The sequence below is a fragment of the Saimiri boliviensis genome, chromosome 18 (genome assembly GCF_048565385.1).
Source record: "Saimiri boliviensis isolate mSaiBol1 chromosome 18, mSaiBol1.pri, whole genome shotgun sequence".
Classification (NCBI taxonomy): domain Eukaryota; kingdom Metazoa; phylum Chordata; class Mammalia; order Primates; family Cebidae; genus Saimiri; species Saimiri boliviensis.
Window position 1 is genome coordinate 29,769,305 of NC_133466.1, and position 22,151 is coordinate 29,791,455.

Consider the following 22,151-nt stretch of genomic DNA (forward strand, 5'->3'; position numbering starts at 1 on the left):
TTTTACAATGTGGCTGAACTCTACAAAGTCGTTGCATTTTACCTAGTTTACATCGTTATGTCCTCATCCTGGATGGTGAATTCTGTACATAGACTATATCTTATTCCTTGCATTTTAATCTATTATGTCCCTATGAAATCTGTCACATAATAGATTCTCAATAAATCCTCCTAAATGTCAGTTGTGCTATTCAACCTGTTTTTGCGTTGAATCTCCCAATCACTTGTTGCTGAACCATTAAGATAGCTTTTTCACTTCCACAAATCTCAGAATTACAGAGGCAGTTTTGGTTCAACATGTAAACTCAGGACACATACGCTTTTCCTGAGATTTCTATAGGGTTGGCCATGCCTGCAAGATTATGCCAAAAATATGTTTTAATGTTATTAAACTCAGTCAAAGGAAAGATCGGTAGTTAAGGAAGTAGTGGATGATAGATTTCAACAAACTTCTGAAAGATTAAGTACAGTTGGACAAGTGGTGATGATAAAAAAAAAAAAAGACTCAGAAGTCCTTACCTAGAATATAGGTTGAGAGAGCAATAGCAGTGCAGGGAGATCACATACCTGTGGGATAACCCTATAAAGAAATGATTCAACAATATCAGGGTATGCCAGAGTTAGAGGTGGGACTGAAAACTTAATGATTGAAGGTCCCTATAGGAAACAATTTTCTCTCATCTTTACCACCCCCCATCCTTCAGATAATAGACGTTCATCTGCTAGCCAAAAAACTTAGTGTTATTATCTAAATAAATTGAACATACTTTTCTGGACAAAATTAGGACAGTTCAAAGCAAAATCTTTATCTTAGCATTTAGGTGTCACTCAAAATGACGTCTGGAACCTTATCAACTCACCCCAAAGCAATTTGACAAGGCCTGCTCTTATATACAAAAACCCAGTCAACCTTTCCACTAAACTTATTCTTAAATATAAATTTAAAAAAGAAGGATAAAAAGACATTAAAACATGCAACGTAATTCTGGAATAAACAACCATTCTTCACTCAGAAGAAACAATCATGTGAGACTTCAGTCTTTCAGGATGCAATAACTTCAAAGACTATGAAGCAATGTCTTCAAAATTGTAAGAGAAAATGTTTTTCAGTCTAAAGTTTTATATACAGATAAGCTATCAATATCGCATAAGACAGAGTAAAGACATTTTCATACTCTGGTTTCAGAAAATTTATCGCATTGCTTAAGAAATAAATAAAGCTACTTAGGCAGATCAAGATAATAAAAAAGACAGACGAAAAATGAGGAAAAAAAAAACCCAGAAAACAGAAAAGCCAGGAAGGAAACCCTGTTTTTACCATCCACTCCACTCCTCCAAATCCATCTTGTCATGCTGACACTAGGCCCTGACTGATATACCAAGCTGACAGCCACTTTCGTCCCTCCCAAGAGGCAGAGACATAACCTTCCATAAACTTCTTCACCAGCTCACCTCTGCAACACTACCTGGAAGCTGAACTTTCATGTGCTTGGCTTTCTAAAAGGCTCTCCAAGTTCCAACTTATTTACCCTTGCCAGTGCTTCAGGGAGGGTTGCTTTTGTGTGACTTTTCTACTTCCTTTTCCAGACCTTACTTCCCTAGTTCCTCCCAAAATTATGTAAATTATAATTTCTGTAAGGAATGACTTATTTCACATTTAATAATATTCATAATGGATCTGCTTCTCTCATTCAAACTGGATTGAAACAAACCCTTTAGGAAGAATATATAAGCCAAACACATTATTTGCTCTTACATTAAACATTATTTGCAGTCGCATACTAAACTAGACACTGCTTACTGTTTTAGAATAAACCTGTGGAAAAATCTTGAAAGATTGAACTATGGTGTTAGAATAGGCATAGCTGTCAGCGTTTAAAGGTAAAACTGGGTGGAGAATATATAATGAGGATTGGATCTACTGACGCCTTTAATTTCCAGAGTAAAGTATGAACTGAAGCATACTGCAGGACATTGCAGAGTGGATTAATGAAGAAACTTGGAATAGAGGTACTTGGAATTATTTGGTAGGAGGAGGAAGCAGGGCAAGGAAAATAGTGTAATTAAACATACTCTTTATTAATCATAACAAAAAATATATACAATAAACCAAAGACTGAGGAATCAGGAAATGGCAGCACAAGCATATTAGAGATGCAGCTTTGATTATTGAAAGACTAAACATAGAAATGGTTATTTCTAAAAGATCAATAATTAGCAGATAACATTAATTCCTTTGGAACAAAATTAGAACACAGGGATCAGAAGGGATTGAAAAAGCTTTTACATTTCCACATATAACTTGCTGTAGGGATTAAATGGTGTATTGTATGTGTATTCATTTGCTAGGGCCTCCATAACAATATACCACAGACTTGGTGGCTTAAACAACGGGAATTGATTTTCTCACAGTTCTGGAGACTGGAAATCAAGTTTGAGGTGGTGATAGGATTGGTTCCTACTGAAGCCTTTCTCCTTGGCTTACAGATATTTTTCTTCTTGCTGTGTCTTCATATGGTCCTTTTTCTTGTCTGCTCATTGCTAGTAGCTTTTCCTCTTCTTTTGCTTTTTTTAAAAAATTATTATACTTTAAGTTCTGGGGTGCATGTGCAGATTGTGCAGGTTTCTTACATAGGTATACACGTGCCATGGTGGTTTGCTGCAGCCATTCCCCTGTCATCTACATCAGGTATTTTTCCTAATGTCATCCCTTCCTAATCCCCTTACCTCTGCTATCCCTCCTCTAGCCCCCAATTCCCTAGCAGGCCTTAGTGTGTGATATTCCCCTCCCTGTGTCTATGTGTTCTCATTGTCCAACACCCACTTATGAGTGAGAACATGTGGTGTTTGGTTTTCCATTCTTGTGTTAGTTTGCTGAGAATGATGGTTTCCAGCTTCATCCATCTCCCTGCAAAGGACATGAATTCTTCCTTTTTATGGCTGCATAGTATTCCATGGTATATATGTGCCACATTTTCTTTACCCAGTCTATCACTGATGGGCATTTGGGTTGGTTCCAAGTCTTTGCTATTGTAAACAGTGCTTCGATGAACATACATGTACATGTGTCTTTATAATAAAATAATTTATAATCCTTTCAGTATATACCCAGTAGTGGGATTGCTGGGTCAAATGGAATTTCTATTTCTAGGCCCTTGAGAAATCGCCACACTGTCTTCCACAATGGTTGAACTAAATTTACACTCCCACCAACAGTATAAAAGTGTTCCTATTTTTCCACATCCTCTCTAGCATTTGTTGTCTCCAGATTTTTTAATGCTCATCATTCTACCTAGTGTGAGATGGTATCTCAATGTGGCTTTGATTTGCATTTCTCTAATGACATGTGATGATGAGCATTTTTTCATATGTTTGTTGACCTCATATATGTCTTCTTTTGAAAAGTATCTGTTTATATTCTTCGCCAGCTTTTTAATGGGGTTGTTTGTGTTTTGTTTTTTTTTTTTTTTCTTGTAAATTTGTTTAAGTTCTTTGTAGATTCTAGATATTAGCCCTTTGTCAGATTGGTAGATTGCAAAATTTTTTTCCCATTCTGTTGACTGCCGTTTCACTCTAATGACAGTTTCTTTGCTGTGCAGAAGCTCTTAAGCGGTTTTTTGTTTGTTTGTTTGTTTGTTTGTTTTTTCTTTTTTCTTTTGATGTGGAGTCTCACTCTGTTGCCCAGGCTGGAATGCAATGGCATGATCTTGGCTCACTGCTACCTCCGCCTTCTAGTTTCAAGTGATTCTCCTGCCTCAGCCTCCTGAATAGCTGGGATTACAGGTGCCTGCCACCATGCTTATCTATTTTTTGTATTTTTAGTAAAGATGGGGCTTCACCATGTTGGCCAGGCTAGTCTCAAACTCCTAACCTCAGGAGATTTGCCCTCCTTGGCCTCTGAAAGTGCCAGGATAACAGGTGTGAGCCACCACACCTGGACCCATTTTCCTCTTTTTAAGAGGACACCAGTTCTGTTGGATTAGGGCCCCACCCTTATGATCTTATTTGACATTAATTACCTTTTTAAAGGTTCCGTCTCCAAACATGGTCACATTGGAGGTTTGGGCCTCAACATATAAATTTTGGGGGGACACAATTCAGTACCTAATGATTCTGTGAGTAGAATTTAGAGTAACTAAATTATTTTAATTTTAAAAATTTTTAAAGAGGTTGCCTCTGGAGTATAAGACTGAGCGTGTAGGTGAGACAGTGAGCTTTCTCATCTCACTTTAAGCCCTTGTATACTATTTGATTCTTTTAATTGGGTACTAACATTTTTATATATTTAAAAAATAAACCAAAAGGAGAGAAAACTCATTAGCACTGTGATGGCCTCCTCGAGTGTGGAACTTCCGAGGCAGCTCCTACTCTTTTATTACCTCCCAAGTATCACATTTCTAAGCTCTAAAGATAGCTAGCAAAGCCTTTCATCTAAATTATTTATTTTTTATTGCTCTTTTCTTTTTGTCAATTACTTTGACAACCATGTATCTTATTTTCTCCCTTCTCTCTCCCTCGGTATTCTTATACTGTGGATTTTATACGAATATTCTCATCTTTCTCAAAACAGCGTAAATTCCTTTAGTACTGGGATGCTACCAGCCAGGAAGAACTGGCATTCTTCATAGATGGCAGTGGTTTGCACTTAGGGGGACCTTCCAAATAAATAGCAAAATAAGGAAGAAATCAAGAGGGAGAAATGACGAGGCTAATGAAAACATTTGCATAGGATATAATCATACTCTCCCATTTCTTCTCTGTGTGCAAAAGAAAGCATATATTATGTTGTTGTATAAAACATAATATATTACTTCATGGCCAGACAACTGACACTATGGAGTGAGTAGAGGAGAATGTTTTGTAAGGATTATCTAGAGAGACACATAATAATAAAGCTAAAGTGTGGAACCCAGAATCAATCATTCAACATTCAGCTGAGACAAATAAATAAGAAGCAGATGTAGACTTGAATCAGAGAAGCAGGATCAATATCGCTAAAATGCAAAATGAAATCAGCAATAAACTCTAGGGTCTAGTTAGAGCCTAAACCAATCTGCTGTACATTTAGCTCCTGGCCAGATGTTTCTGGAAGTAAAGGGAGGATTCTGTGAGTCCTGAGGAGTGGCAGAGAGAGATCAAAGACCTGAACTTTTCAGGCCTGGGGGAGTTGATGTGTTCCATTTGAGGACCTATTTATAATGCAGAAATGTCAAATCCGTGTTGTTAGGCTAAACTGAATGCGTATTTATTGTATTTGCATTCAAGGAATACTGACACTATGGTCTTGGTTGATGTTGGTATCAATTTCATTTTAATCCTAAATTCATAGAAGGCAAAGATAATGCATACTTTATTAAGGGGAGGCTTTATTTCAAATTTAAATATTTATAGTATTTGTCAGTTCAGTGCACATTGAAGACTGATCTGACTTCAAAAGTCTAGCACAGAAACTGAAGTGACTGCTGAGAACACGTTCATCCTTAACAAAACACAAAGAGTAATATCATGCTGCCATTGTTTGATCGTTCTGTGGCTATAAACTGCATTAATTGTATTTGAGCCCATGTCAAAACAATTATTGCATCTTCAAGCTACCAATCAAATATTCAAGGTCATTTCTCAGAGTTTTGCCATTTAATAGGTATTGATCAAGATCTGTAACAGGAGACGTGAGGAAAGCAGCTGCTGCCCTCAAAAAGCTCATGATCTACAGAGGCAAATTTCCCATATATTTTTAAATTATGTCCCAATACCAAGAACCCTGCAATCTACCTTAGAAAAGAATACGGTAATAACCAACTGGCCATCTTGCCTCCATCACCATGCTGACCTTTACTGTAATTTAAGGTGGATTCAGGATTTATGTATCAGAAATAGAAAGGAAAATCAAGAAATTTTAACTTTTTCCTTCAAATATAAAATTCAAGCTTAAAGATGTTGAAAAATGTTTTTCTTAAATTTCTGAAAGATCATTCTTTGCGGTTTCTGTCTGTCTCTCTCTCTCTCTCTCTGTGTGTGTGTGTGTGTGTGTGTGTTTGTGTGTGTGTGTGTGTGTTGGTTATTAGCTAATCATAAACTGGGTACAAATTTTTCTTTACATTTTTGAAAGAAAATTCTTTGTAGTTTCTTTTTCTTTTTTTCTTTCTCTCTCTCTCTCTTTCTCTCTCTCTCTCTGTATATATGTATGTGTGTTGGTTATTAGCTAACCATAAACTGGGTACAAATTTTTCTTTACATTTCTGAAAGTAAATTCTGTGTAGTTTCTTTCAGTCTCTCTCTCTCTCTCTCTCTCTCTCTCTCTCTGTGTGTGTGTGTGTGTGTGTGCGTGCGTGTGTGTTGGTTATTAGCTATCCAAAAACTGGGTACAAATTAGATAATGTGCTCAATCTAAACTAAACTAAACTTTAAAACAACCAGAACAAAACCTGAGTATCCTGAATGTGACATACTAAAATATTGCTATGCCAAAAAACATTTGTATTCTAAGGCTCCAATTTTCTGTAGCCCTGAGAGTCTAAAAGATATGTAATCATCTGAGTTTCACCCCCAGCAGGCAGGCCCCTGGGCTTCCTAAAAACCCACTACTGAGTTGCTTCTCCAACTACCTTGCAGAAGGTAATGGCTCACCTGGAGTCCCAGTCCACTCCACAGTGAATCCTCACTGTCTGGTTTCCTGCACAGTCAGGACCTTCCCGGGCTACGGGATTTTAAAGGAAGATCTTTCCTTCTCCCTCTGGACCAAGGTTGTTGGATATCAAATTTGTCAATTTATATAACTAGAGTCAACTGAGGTCCTGCACACGCAAAAATAAATAAGCACTGTGCTTGGGCAGCTGTATCTGCAAATGCTTCTCCTTGGTGCTTCCAGTGTCAGCCACACACTGTGCCAGAAACATCCTACTTCACTGGCCTTTCAGCCCTTCCTCTGGAACTCTGGTCATCACTGCAGACTCATCCAGCTTTGAAAATTACTTCGTCCAAGTAATTTTATTTCAAAGCTTTCAATGCCTTTTTCTGAAATCCTAGTCCATCTAAGAGGTTTTTAAAATTTGCATCTTATTATAGAGAAAGGGTTGGGATCTTAAACCGTTTATTCTCAGAAAACTCTTATATTCTTACGCAAATGTAATTCACTTCACCACCACCTATGCACGTGCACACATACACACATACACACACACACACACACACACACACACACACACACACACACAGTTTCCTATACCAGGAGACTTCATCAGTGGTGGACTTAAATCACTAACAATTTTTCTGAAAGATACAATAATTATAATTAGAAAGTTAAAAATATTGACTTGGTTATAAATACTAAATTTTATAAGAATTAACCAGTCATAGGAATCGATTCCCCAAGGACCTGATAAACAAGTAGAATTTTAAATTTGGGGGGAAAAAGAACAAAGTTCATCAACTGTCTTTAGTACTGTAATTCTGTTTACCCTACTTATTCAGGTAGACAAATTTAATTGAAGATACCAAATCAAGCTTTCCAATCACAAATCTAACTGCTCTGAGAATTCCTTATGTGTACTTCAGAAATACTGTAATTTTATTCTGTTTTCTCATATTGCGCCCATCTCTTAAGTATAAGTGTGTCTCACGTTCTTCTCCTCGGTACTTGAGGTAGATCAAAGACTACCAGCAGGCCTGCTCTTGAGAGGTGGTGGCCTTCCATTGAGAGGCCATCCATCAAGAGGTGGCATCGGATTCCACTTCCCTTGAATTCAGGACAAACTTAATTACTTTCTTGAACACTAAAATATGGCAGAAGTGTTTTTCTGAAACTTCCAAGATTTGGTCCTAAGAATCTTCTGCCCATTTCTCTTAGAGCATTCACTCTGGGGGAAGCTAGCCACCCCATAAAGCAAGCTTGTCCAACCCATGGCCCAGGATGGCTTTGAATGTGGCCCAACACAATTTTATAAATTTTCTTAAAATGTTATGAGATTATTTTGAAATTTTTTTTAGTTCTTTGGCTATCATTAGTGTTAGTGTATCTTAAGAGGCCCAATACAATTCCCCTTCTTCCAATGTGGCCCAGGGAGGCCAAAATATTGGACACCCTGCAGCATAGGTTCCAACCTTCATGAGACTGGCATGCCCTTAGGAAGCCTAAGCCTGCGAGGCAGAAAGAAGCATGTGGAATGAAAGATCCCCAGCCAGTCCCAGCTTTCAGCCACTGGAGCCAGGAGTCAGACATGCACATAAGAACCAACTTGACCTCCAGCCCCAGGACATCCAACCTGGAGAAAGCCAAGGAGCCCAACTGACAGCCAGAATCAAAGATTCATAATCTTGCCACAAATATCCAGTCTGAATCCATGATGTCCTTGTTTCCTGTGGCTTCAGTAACAAAGTACTCCAAATGTGGAAGCTTATCACAATCGAAATTTATTCTCTCACAGTTCTGGAAGCCCTAAGTTTGAAAGAAGTATCACTGAGTTGAAATTAAGGTGTCAGCACAGCCTCACTCCCTCCTTCTAGAGGCTAAACAGGAGAATCCATTCCTTGCCTCTTCCAGCTTTGGATGGCTACTTGCATTGCCTGACATATGGTCACATCACTCCAATTTCTGCCTCCATCTACATAGCAAATTCTATTCTGTGTGGATCAGTATGAAATCTCCTACATTTTTTTTAAAGGCACCCTCATAATTACATTTATTGCCCATCCATATAATCCAGAATAATCTCTTCGTCTAAAAATTATTCTCTTAATCACTTTTTTTTGCACTATAAATTAACACAGACTCTGGAGATTAGGGCTTGATATATCTTGGGGACATTTTTCAATCTACCACTAAATACATTATATCCTTTATTTTTATTTACATCATCCATAGAAACATTTCTTAGACTTTCAATTCACTCTTCTTTTCTTGTACTCTAACTCATATAAGATGCTGTATCTTCCCCTCACTTTAGTTTTTTTCTTCTATCCTTCACAGCATCTACAACCCTCTCTACTGGCTTCTGGAATCCACAAATCATTATCATCAGTTTCCACCCTATGTATGATCTTTGTTTTCAACAATCCATTTCCTTTTGCTCTGATGAAAACATGACAGTCTTTTAAGAGCATTGTTTCTCTGCGGTCTTCTTAAGTGGTCACTGATTTTTCTCTCTTTCTCATGCCACTGGGCATGGAAGTGCCATAGATATCTTTCTTCTTCTTCTTTACTACTTTTAAATCATTCTTTCTCCTTCCCTAAAATTATTTTTTTTGAATCATCTTACCAGATCACTCACCACTATTCATATTGCTGATATTATAAACTTCAATTTGTTTTTATTTATTTCTCTAATACTATTCTAGTCATAAGTCTTGGCATTTTCCAAGATCATATGTTGATCATACAGATATAATCTTTTCAACACTTTGGATTCTCAACCCTTGTTAGTAAATGACCTTGTCTTCCACTATATATCAGACATATACTTTAATAGTCATAACCTTAATCTTACTGTTACTACAACCTTTTCATAATCTCAATTGCAGGAATTCTGTTCTTTCACTATTATCCCTTCTCTTTCAAGTCATTAAACCACCTTGCTCTCACAATTCTCTCCTCTCTTTTCTCCACATCAATTTTCTTTCTCTAGTGGATTATCTGCCATTATGCAAACATACAGTCAGTTCCCTCATCTTAAACAAATAAATATTCTTTTTCCTTACCTCTCCAGCAGCTGAAGTTCAATTTTTTAAATCAAACATTTCAGAATAATTCTTCTAAGAATTTGCTTAGTTTTACTGTCCCCAAATTCCCTTCTCCCCTTCTGAATCGATTTAAGCCATGTGCATAACCCTGACACCACTCCAATACTGCTTTCATTAACATCATCAGTGAGCCTCATATTGTTGTTAAATTTTAGAGGAACTTCTCAATCCTCTTGTCCTATGGTAACCTAGTGTCTTGGAGAGTCTTGGTTTATACGTTTATACTTTTTTGGTCTAATCAACCATGTACAATTTTATTCTCAAAGCATCCTGATTCAGATATTAATTCTATAGTTACCCTATCTGTTCTCAGTGTTACACAGATTTAACGAATGTTCATCCTTCAACCACTTTCTTCATTTGACTTCCACTTTTCTGGTTTTCTTATTTTCTCACTAGACACTCCTTTCCAGTCTCATTTACTGGTCCCTCCTCTTTTCCACAGCCTCTTAATCAATAAGGAGAATTGGGCTCATTACTTGAATTGCTTCTCTTCCTGTAGGTAACCACTGCTGCTATATTTATTTTAATTACAATGAAAATGAAATGATAAAGTACTTTAGACAATGATTTATCACGTACAGGTATAATTTCTCTATGATGGTTACAAAGTATTTTCACTTTGTAAACGAGACTAAAGCAAAGACAGATTCTAAAAATGTATCAATGGGATTGCTAAACTATTAAGAATTATTCTGCTTTAATTATTTCTTGTCTTCCTCTTGGATTGGCTTTCTACCACTCATAAAAATAAAATATTTCTGACATTATTGTGGTAAAAAAAGATACTTAGTGTTCAATCAAATAGAAATAAAAGATCTAGCCTTAACTTGACCAATCCTCCAAGAATATAATTATTGATAACACATTCCACTGCAAGTTTCTTCTGTATAATCATGGAAAAGCAAAAGGCTTAAAGAAATAAAAAAAAGAATTTATATGTATATATAAAATGTAGCTTGATACTTAGAATATTACATATAATCTGTTACTTCATTCTTTCTACCCAGAACCTTGCATAAAACAAAAACAAAACAAAACAAAACAAAAACAAAAAACTGGTAGAGCTGATTGTTCCAAATGTAAAGCAAATAATTTTCTTTTGTTGATTTTCTTGATGAAAGGATACAGGGCCGTTAAGAAAGAGGCATATTGAAAAGCAATCTTTAAATACGAATGGAAATTACAACATTCCCATAAATTGTAACATACCATTATCTTGCCCATTCTTTAAAGAAAGAAAAACAAGACTAATCATCCAGTTACATATTAGAATAGTTTGGGGATTTTTCATTAGACTATTATGTTCATTCATTTATAAATCAAGATGTTTAGCATCAAGGTGGCCCTTTCTGACCTTTTGGATGCCCTAATGTGAAAGCTGCTTCTCATTATTGCTCAATTCTATTGTAAGTAGGCTACTTTTGTCTACACCTTTTGTGTTGCTGTCTTTCTGTATTTGAATAATATAAATTTTGCTTCATTTCTTCACTTCCTTGAGTCAGTTGTTTTTAGTCAGATGCCAAATAATTCCTCAATATTTCTAATTGAATAGCAAATGGGAAGATGAAGTCTAATGTTCATTTCTTCCATAAAAGTCTTCATCACAGAACAGAATATCATATGGATTGGATGCTTCTTAATTACAACTCTAGTCCATTAGTGCCAGGACTGAAATCTCTTTATATACATTAAATCTTTCCCCTTCAGTTGTATGTGATGTTTAGCTGATCTGTCAAAGTATTTCTTTTATCACATTTTCACTGTCTATTTTTTGTACAAGTTCTCATTGTTAAGCTGCATTTTATTGATGCGAAGAAATCTTACATGCAATTTCCATTCCATTAACTATTCCAAAGGATAATCCACATTCAAATGCTGCTGAACAGTAAACTACAGCCAGTTCTGAGTTGCTGTCTGATGTTTTGTTCAGCTGTCTTTTGACCCTCTCTGACATTTCAGCCATCTTTTGGAGGCATTTATGGGCTTTTACTATTTACCTAAGAAAATATTAAACTAGTTATAACTTGTTTGAATGAAAAAGTAGCTGCTATGTTTCAAAGTGTTTGTTATAAAAAATAATACTTTCAAATAAAGTTTCAGTGGCTAATTCAAATATTGTGAATGTGAAATATCTGTGCTTATTATTAAACTTGTAGATAAATATTTTGTAGATAAATTACATGTTGTTTAATACTAATGTCTCAGCTTTGAATTCACAGAGTCCTGTTTTTAACTTAACACCTCAAAGTTATGTGAAGCCTGGAACACTGTGGGACCATCCAGTGACATTGTATTTATCATCAGTAACTTAAAAAATCTAGGGCATGGGACCCTAATCCTGTCCTTCAGAAGTGCAGTGTGAGCAGCATTTCAATTGCTCCTAGTATTATTCTTGTTATTGTCCTTCCTATTAGACCACTTTTTATGATGGTATTGATTCATCCTGGGATGATTAGTATTGTTAGCATGAGCTTCTAGGCCACACAGGCTGTGATCATGCAATTGCCTTTGTCCAAAAAGGAATTTATTGGTTTCTACTATAATCCCTTCCATATGTACTTCTGCTCATATTTCTGATGAAGAACTACTTGCATACATATGTGGCCAACATTTTTATTATTTAAGGTACATTTCTAATTGCACCATTTTATAATGTCTTAAATATATGTTTGATCATTCAAGTATTTTTTTCCTTGAAAACAAAACTAAAACCTCAAATTGCATGATATTATAGATTTCATCTAGGCAGTGCCAATATTTTGTTGACTTTGCTGCTGCCATGAAATAACTAAATTTAAATGTATATTACTTTTTTTTAACAAAAGGTAAATTACAGGTTAAATAAACTTATTCCTTAGTAAATAGGTTTTATAGTTTTAGATCTCAAATCACTGACCTAAATTTAGTTTAACAATTGCAAATACATTCAAGGTACATTTGAGAATTAGTTCTTTTTTTTATTACTGCCAAAATTTCAGTGTGTAGTTTCTGACATCACCTAAAACTGCGACACATGGAGTGGGGATGTAGCTAGAAAGAACAGAGGCACATTAAGCCACTTACAAAGCAATGCTGAGGTCCATTTACATTTGAAAAATTAAACCCTTTACTAGCACACTTCCAAAATCACTAAATGGCCTTGCAGAGCTCAACCTTTTGAAAGAGAAAATGAATAAGAAGATGGGCAAAGAGAAAGCATAAGAGAAAAAGATGAATTTCCAGGGAAGCGATAAACACAGTAAGAGCCAAGAATAAAATGTCCCTCAAGAACCATTTTGAGATTAAGATTAAGAAATTGCCTATAAACAAAAATGACTTTTCAAAAATATAGAATTTTTGATTCATTTCTTCACCATTTCTAATGTGTCTGGTGCTATAAAGACAAAGCTTACAATCTAAAACAAATTTCAGATCTGAAAAGGAAGTTAACAAAATAACAAGTTCAGATTCTTGAAAAATGAGGAATGTAAGCATTAAGAATCAAAATCACTTACACAGGCTGTGAAAGCTATTGTTTATCAATTCTGTAACATTCTCCCTCCATGGCTTCCCCCCTCCTAACTGTGAATGTTGTCACCTATTCACAGCATTGGCACTGTGATGGTTACTACTGTCAACTTGATTGGATTGAAGGATACAAAATATTGATCCTGGGTGTGTCTGTAAGGGTGTTACCGAAGGAGATTAATATTTGAGTCAGTGGGCTGGGAAAGGCAAACCACCCTTCATCTGGGTGGGAGAAATCTAATCAGCTACCAACACGACAGAAAATAAGCAGGCAGAAAAATGTGAAAGGAGAGACTGGCTTAGCCTCCCAGCTACATCTTTCTCCATGCTGGATCCTTCTTTGTGCTTTCGAACATTAGACTCCAAGTTCTTCCACTGTGGAATTTGGACTGGCTCTCCTTGCTTCTCATTCTGCAGATGTCCTATTGTGGGACCTTGTGATCATGTAATAAACTCCCCTTTGTGTGTGTGTGTGTGTGTGTGTGTGTGTGTGTGTGTAATTAGTTATATCCCTCTAGAGAACCCTGACTGATACAGGCACATTCCCCTGAACAGAGTAATGATCCAGAAATGACCCACAGGTGACCAATCAGGTTCCTTTTTTTGGACTTTCACTTTGAACATCGAGAAAAGAAAGAGGTTGCAATCTAAAAGAACAGAATATGACTTGGAACTATAAATACCTGTAAATCTCCAGTCACAGGAGAAAACCAACCTGCAGTAAAACGATAAGGGTAGCACAATTTATTATTATTATCTTTAGCCCTTGAGTCCTGCTATGTTGGAAGTCAGATCCTGCCATATTTGAAGTCAGATCCAACTCTGGACTTGGCAAGTGAAAAAGTCCCTTATTTCTTCTTTGATTTGTACAAATTGATTTCCATCACTCGCAATCAAAGGTGATCTGATTAATATGTGTGTCTGTATTATAATGTGTATCCTTCAGAAGAAAAGTGTAGCAGCATTTTTGTAGCTATTGTAGGGATGAAAAAGATCTTTCTTTCCTATCACTATGTTCATGGCTAGGGCCTCAAGAGATTAACAAGAGAAAAGCATGCAAATTTATTTAATATGAGTTTTATATGACACAGGAACCTTCAGAAAGGAAGACCCAAAGAAATAGGTAAATTTGTATATTTTCGTGCTTAGGTTTGACAAAGAATGGAAAGGCATAGAGAAATAGAATTGAAGGAGAAAAGGATAGGACCTAATGTTTATAAATTCAGTAGGGGTGGAATTAGCAAGCCCTGTTTATCCAGATTCTTCTGTTTCCCAGTATCTTCAGAGATAAAGATGCCCCTCTCCTCTAGTTCTGGGGAAGGTACTTCTCAGATGAGGGTCTTATGACCCTGCTTCAAAGGAAGAAGGAAGGTGAGAGCAACCTTCCTGATTCTGCTGTTTTCTTAAATGCCAAGGTCCCATGTTTTGAGTTAGTGTGTCCTGAATCTCATAACAATACATATAATTTTTTATTGTGTTTCTTTTGATTCACTTTATAATAGTATTGATCTACCTGGGATAAACATGTGCCCATCTAAGTCCATCCAGAGGCAGTCTCAGAACCTACATCTCCTGAAGTCATCATGCTTTCTCTGTAAATAGTCCCATTTTTTTATATCTTAGATTTAGGAATGTGTTGAGTATTCTTCCTAATCAATCACAAAGCTAAAACAAAGAATTAAAATCTTTGCTATGTGCTAGGTTTTAAGGATAGACAATTTTGAGTTAACATTCACAACAAAGTTATCATATAACTTTATAATATTTACTTTAGAGGCAGAATAGCAGGATTAAACAAGTGAAAAAGTTGGAATTTAAACCTGAAGATGGGGGAATAGGGTTTTCTGGCACTCATTCTATTATGTAAACATCCATTTGAAAAAACTATTCATGCATGAAAATACCTTCATAAGAGTTAGGGAATCCAGGTGAGAAATTACAGTGCCTGAATATAGAAGAGAAATAACAAAAGGCGCATGGAAGAGGGTGGCAAGGACAGATTCACAACACCCACATTAACCCTTTGCCAAACCTGAACAGCACAGCATGAGAGAAAAATGCCCTACCAAGGGGAAGGAGAGTGAAGCAAAAGCAGTTCTGTGATGAACAGCAGCACCAGGCCCATTCAGTGAAACCCTGTCCCAGGCCAGCTTCCACAGCCTCAAGCTCCAGGCTAACCACCATAGACTAAGGCTCCAGACCTGCCAGAGGCTTTAGGCCCACCCAAGTCTCAGGCCAGTTCCAGCGGACTGCAGCTCCATGGTGTCTTCCAAAGTACTTAGCCAGCACCCGTGGAACCAGGCTTCAGGCCGGCATCCAGGCTCCAACAGACACAGGCTCCAGGACCAACCCAGTAGACTCTGGTCCTGTGCTTCCCCCTATAGATCAGTTTTATGGACTCAAGCTTTATGACTGCCCCAGTAGCAGACCATCCCCAGTAGATTCAAACTCCAGGCCTTTCCCCATGGACTGAGGTACTATGTCCATCTGTATATCAAGACTCCCTCCATAGACCCAGGCTCATAGACAAGCCCAGTGCCAGGCTACTCCCCATGCACATAGGCTCCAGGAATTCCCAAAGGACCCAGGCACCAAGCCATTTACCTGTTGACCCAAGTAGTAGGCCAGCCTGCTTGAGGACTCCACCCACTGACCCTGCCAGGGTGCCCACTCAGAATTTCTGGACAAACTGACTGGTGAGGGGCTTTCTTGGCTAAAGCTAGGCTATAAGACTAGAATAGGTATCTGCCTCTTCAAATGCACAAATGCCAATGCAATACCACAAGGATCATGAATAATTATAGAAATATGCCATCATCAAATGAACAATATAAAACACCAGTAACTGACAATAAAGAAACGGAGATCTCTAAACTTCCTGACAAATAATTCATGATAATCACCTAAAAGAAGCTCAATGAACTACAAGAAAGTACAGATCAACAATTAAACAAAAATCAGAAAAATAATATACAAATGAAATGAGATGTTCAACAATAAGACAGAAACATTAAAACAAAAAAAGAAATAAATATCTGGACAAAACTAATGCAATGACTGAATATAAAAAATTTTCTGGAAAAGTTTAACAGTAGACTCAATCCAACAGAAGAAAAAATGAGTCAGTTTGAAGTCAGGTCATTTGAAATTGCTCAGTCTGAGGAACAAAAGGAAAGAAAAATGAAAAAAATGGTTATATGAATTATGGAAGACTGTAAAATGAGCCAAATATGTATTCTGTGGGCATCACTGAAAGAGCAGAGAAAGAAAAGAAAAATGAGGAGGGAAGTTTAATAAAGAAACAGTGAAAGAAAATGACCCAAATCTGAAGAGACAAATAAACATCCCAATTCATGAGGTACAAAGAACCCCAAATAGAGAAACTATAAAGAGATCTTCATGAGACATATTAAATCAAATTCTCAAAAGTCAAAGTGAGAATTTTGAAAGCAATAAGAGAAAAGCAACTGATCACATACAAAGGAAACTCTCATATCACAATTAGCACATTTCTCAGCAGCAATCGGACAGGCCAGGAGAGAGTGAGATGATATATAGACAGTCCCCAACTTAAGATGGTTTGATTTAATCATTTATTTTTATTTACAGTGGTGTGAAAGTGATATGCATTCAGTAGAAACCATACTTTAAGTATCCATATAACCATTCTGTTTTTTACTTTCAGTATAGTATTCAATAAAGTACATGAGATACTAAATACATTACTATACAACAGGCTTTGTGTTAGATAATTTCCTCCTACTGTAGGCTAAAATAAGTATTCTAAGCATTTGTAAGGTAGGTTAAGCTAAGCTATGACATTCAGTAAGTTATGTTAGGCATATTAAATGATTTTTGACTTACAGTATTCTCAATTTATTATGGGTTTATCAAAATGTAACTACATTGTAAGTTGAGTAACATCCATACTAAAACGTTGAAAGAAAAAACTGCAATCAAGAATACTATACCAGGCAAAAATGCCGTTTAGAAATAAAGGAGAGATAAGAACGTCCCCAAACTAAAACAATAGGAGTACAGCAACTCTAGTCCTGCCATATAATAAACGCTGAGGGAGATCTTCAAGTTGAAATAAATGGATACTAACAGCATGAAAACATATAAAAGTATGAACCTCATTGTGCAAGTAAGCATGTAGTCAGATTCTGATTACACTACATGTATTGCTAGTGCATGAATCACTTTTAATCCCCCCACCCTCTACTATCCCTCCCCTAGCCTCCCCCAACCCCCAATAGTCCCTGGTGTATGAGGTTCCCCTCTCTGTTCGATGTGTTCTCATTGTTCAGCACCCACTTATGAATGAGAAGATGCAGTGTTTGGTTTCCTGTTCTTGTGTCAGTTTGCTGAGAATGATGGTTTCTGCTTCATCCATCTCCCTCCAAAGGACATAAACTCATCCTTTTCTATGACTATATAGACACACATAATGTATATGTGCCACATTTTCTTTATCCAGTGTATCATTGATGGGCATTTGGGTTGGTTCCAAGTCTTTGCTATTGTAAATAGTGCCACAATAAACATACATGTGCATGTGTCCTTAGAATTGAATGTTTTATAATCCTTTGGGCATATACCCAGTAATGGGATTGCTGGATCAAATGGAATTTCTAGTTCTAGATCCTTGAGGAACTGAAACACTGTCTTTCACAATGGTTGAACTAATTTACACTCCCACCAACAGTGTAAAAGTGTTCCTATTTCTCCACATCCTCTCTAGCATCTGTCTTTAGATTTTTTAATGATCGCCATTCTAACTGTCGTGAGGTGGTATCTCAAAGTGGTTTTGATTAGCATTTCTCTAATGACTGGTGATGATGAGCTTTTTTTTTTCATGTTTGTTGACTGCATAAATGTCTTCTTTTGAAAAGTTCATATCCTTCTCCCACTTTTTGATGGGGCTTTTTTTTAAATTTATTTAAGTTCTTTGTAGATTTTGGTTATTAGCCCTTTGTCAGATGGGTAGATTGCAAAAATTTTTTACTCATTCTGTTAACTGCCAATTTACTCTAATGATAAATTCTTTTGTTGTGCAGAACCATACTGCCTGAAGTAATTTATAGATTCAATGCTATCACCTATCAGGCTGCCATTGACTTTCTTCATAGAATTGGAGAAAACCACCTTAAACTTCACATGGAGCCAAAAGAGAGCCCACATAACCAAGACAATTCTAAGCAAAAAAAAAAAAAAAAAAAAAAGAATAGCTGGAGGTGTCACATTACCTGACTTCAAAGTATACTAGAAGTCTACAGTAATCAAAACAGCATGGTACTGGTACCAAAACAGAGATATAGACCAATGGAACAGAATAGAGGCCTCGGAAGTAACGCCACACATCTACAACCATCTGATCTTTGACAAACCTGACAAAAACAAGCAATAAGGAAAGGATTCTCTATTTAATGAATGTTGTTGGGAAAACTGCCTAACCATATGCAGAAAGCTGAAACTGGATCCCTTCCTTACACCTTATACAGAAATTAACTCCAGATGGATTAAAGACTTAAATGTAAGACCTAACACTGTGAAAACCACAGAAGAAAACCTAGGCTATACCATTCAGGACATAGGCATAGGTAAAGAATTCATTACTAAAACACTAAAAGCAATGGCAACAAAAACCAAAATAGACAAATGGGATATACTTCAAGACATTTAGTAAGCAAATTCCAATGGTCAAATATAAAGGATTCTAAAAGTAATAAGAGAAAAGAAACAAATAACCACACAATGGAGAGTCAATACATCTGGCAGTACACTTCACAGTGGAAATCCTACAGGACAGGAGAAAGTGGCATGACATATTTGAAGTGCTGAGAGAGAAAAACTTTAATCCTGGAATAGTATATTAAGGGAAAATATTCTTCAAACATAAAGGAATACTTTCCCACACAAGCAAAAGCTGAGGGATTTTATCAACGTTAAACGTGTCTTATATGAAATGCTAAAAGGAATTCTTCAGTTTGAAAGAAAAGGACATTAATGGGCCCCAGGTGCAGTGACTCATGCCTGTAATCTCAGCTCTTTGAGAGACTAAGGTGGGAAGATTCCTTGAGATCAGGAGTTTGAGACCAGCCTGCATGGTAAACCCCATCTCTACTAAAAAAATGCAAAAATAAAAAATTAGCCAGGTGTGGTCGTGCACACCCATAATCCCAGATACTCAGAAGACTGAGGCACAAGAATCACTTGAACCCAGAAGGTAGAGGTTGCAGTGAGCTGAGATTGTGACACTGCTCTCCAGCCTGGGAGAAAAAACAAGAAGAAAGAAAAGGACATTAATGTGTGATAAGATGACTAACATCTGAAGTCACAAAACTCACTGGTAATAATAAATACATAGAAAATCACAGAATATTAAAACAGTGTAATTGAGTCATGTAAGCTACTCATATCTTGAATAGAAAGACTAAATGATAAAACTATTCAAAATGATAACTAAAACTTTTCAAAATTTATAAAATAAAGTAAGACAATAGAAACAACAAAATGTAAAAAAGCAGGGAAATAAAGTTAAAACATTGAATTTTTATTAGTTTTCTATTTGCTTGTTTGCTTATGCAATTAGTGTTATGTTGTCATCAGTTTAAAATAATGAGTTATAAGATAGTATTTGTATGCTTCATGGTAACCAGAAATCAAAAAACATACAAGAGATATACAAAATTAAAAGGCAAGAAATAAAACATACTATAAAAAATCACCTTTACTAAAAGAAAGACAAGAGGGAAGGAAAGAAGGGAGAAAAGATCACAAAACAATGAGAAAACAAATAACAAAATAGCGGGAGTTAGTCCTTACTTATCAATAATATTGAATGTAAATGAACTAAACTCTCCAATCAAAAGGCACAGAATAACTAAATGGATAAAAACAAGACCCAATGATCTATTGCCTATAAGAAACACACTTCACCTCTAAAGACACATGTAGACTGAAAATAAAGGGATGGAAAAAGATACTCCATGAAAATGGAAACCAAAGATAGACTAAGAGTAGCTATACTTGTATCAAACAAAATAGATTTCAAGACAAAAAACATAGAAGGTCATAATGTAATGATAAAGTGGCAATTCGGCAAGAGGATATAACCAGTATAAATATATATGCACCCAATGCTGGAGCACCCAGATATGTAAACCAAATACTATTAGAGATGAAGAGAAGGCTAGACCCCAATACAATAATAGCTGGAGACTTAAACACCTCACTTTCAGCACTGGGCAGATCTTCTAGACAGAAAATCAACAATGACAACAACAACAACAAAACCAGACTTAATCTGTACTATAGACCAAATGTATCTAATAGATATTTACAGAATAATTCATTCTTTTCCTCAGCACGTGAATCATTGCCAAGGATAGATCTAATGTTAGACCATAAAGCAAGTCTTAAAACATTCCCAAAATTGAAATTATATCAAGTATCTTCTTAGGGTACAATAGAATAAAACTAGAAATCAATAACAAGAAAAATTTTGAAAACCATACAAATACATGGAAGTAAAGCAGTATGTTCCTGAATGACCAGTAGTTTAAAGAAGAAATTAAAAAGCAAATTGAAAAATTTCTTGACATTATGTGAATGAAAATGGAAATAGAAAATACCAAAATCTATGGGATTCAGCAAAGCACTATAGCATAGTGCAGGATAGTATTATGCAGTATTGTATAGTATTATATAGTATAGTATAACATAGTATAATGTAGTATAGTACAGTGTAATATAGTATAGTGTAATGCAGTATCGTATAGTGTGATGTAGCATAGTATAGCATAATATTATACAGTATAGTGTAGTGTTGAGAAACAGTAAGTTTACCCTGCCCCCATGGCTCCTTGCTGGAGGATATCTTTTAGTTTGTAATTAGTGGTAGGCAGGTAACAGCTGCCTACTTGGTATATGCTTGAGTTATAAGTAAATGTAGAGCACCTGTGTATTAATAAGAATCACTTGTCTAAGAGCAAATAAATACATGGATTAGAATCTGCTTGGGGCCTTCAGCCTGGAATGCTGCCAGCCCCTAAGGCTCTCAGGCTGTGCTTTCCCTGGATAGATCCACTTCCCCCGGATAGATCCACTCTTTTGTGATAGATCCACTCTTTTGTTCTATCTGGGTGTCTGCCTTTCAATACCTTCAGCGCCGCCTGGGTGGGGGTCTCCCAACCGAGCTGGAACTCACTAGTATAGTGTATTATAGTATAGCACAGTCTATAGCTATAAGTGCCTACATCAAAATAAGAGAAAAACTTCAAATAAACATCTTAAAGAACTAGGAAAGCCAGAGAAAACCAAACCTAAAATTGGTAGAAGAAAAGCAATAGTTAATCTCAGAGCAGAAATAAATAAAAATTGGGGGGAAAAAAAGCAAAAACAAAAAAAAAATCCAGTAATTTGAAACATGAATGAACTGGAGGTCATTACATTACATGAAATAAGTCAGGCACCAAAATACAAACTTTTCAGGTTCTCATTTTGATACAAGTGGAAGTTATTCCAGTTATCATTGGCAAATTCATATAGGTCTGCAGCAACCTCTTGCCAGAAGAATTCAACTGAGGGTCATAAGGCAGAAGAGACCAAAATAAGTTTTAGAGCAAGAGTGAAAGTTTATTTAAAAGCTTTAGAGAAGAAATAAAAAAAAGTAAAGTATACTTTGGAAGAGGGTCATGTGGATATCTTGACATTGGACTTAGGGTTTTACATGTGGACCTACTTCTGGTGTCTTGCATTTCTTTTCCAGTGGAATGCCCATGGAAAGTTATATACCAGTTAAATTCTGCCATTTTGTTTCTTAATGCACATGCTCAAGCCCACACATCCAGTTTCTGAGATCTTACTGGGAAGCTGCCTATCAGCAGTTACAGGTGTTTTTAC

The 22,151-nt window shown here is 36.3% G+C and overlaps 1 long non-coding RNA gene across 2 annotated transcripts in view; it reads right to left on the reverse strand.

The window, feature by feature from the left end:
* The window catches only part of LOC141582025 (uncharacterized), a 50,051-nt gene that overhangs the window by 26,292 nt on the left and 1,608 nt on the right, over positions 1-22,151 (reverse strand). The window lies entirely within an intron of this gene.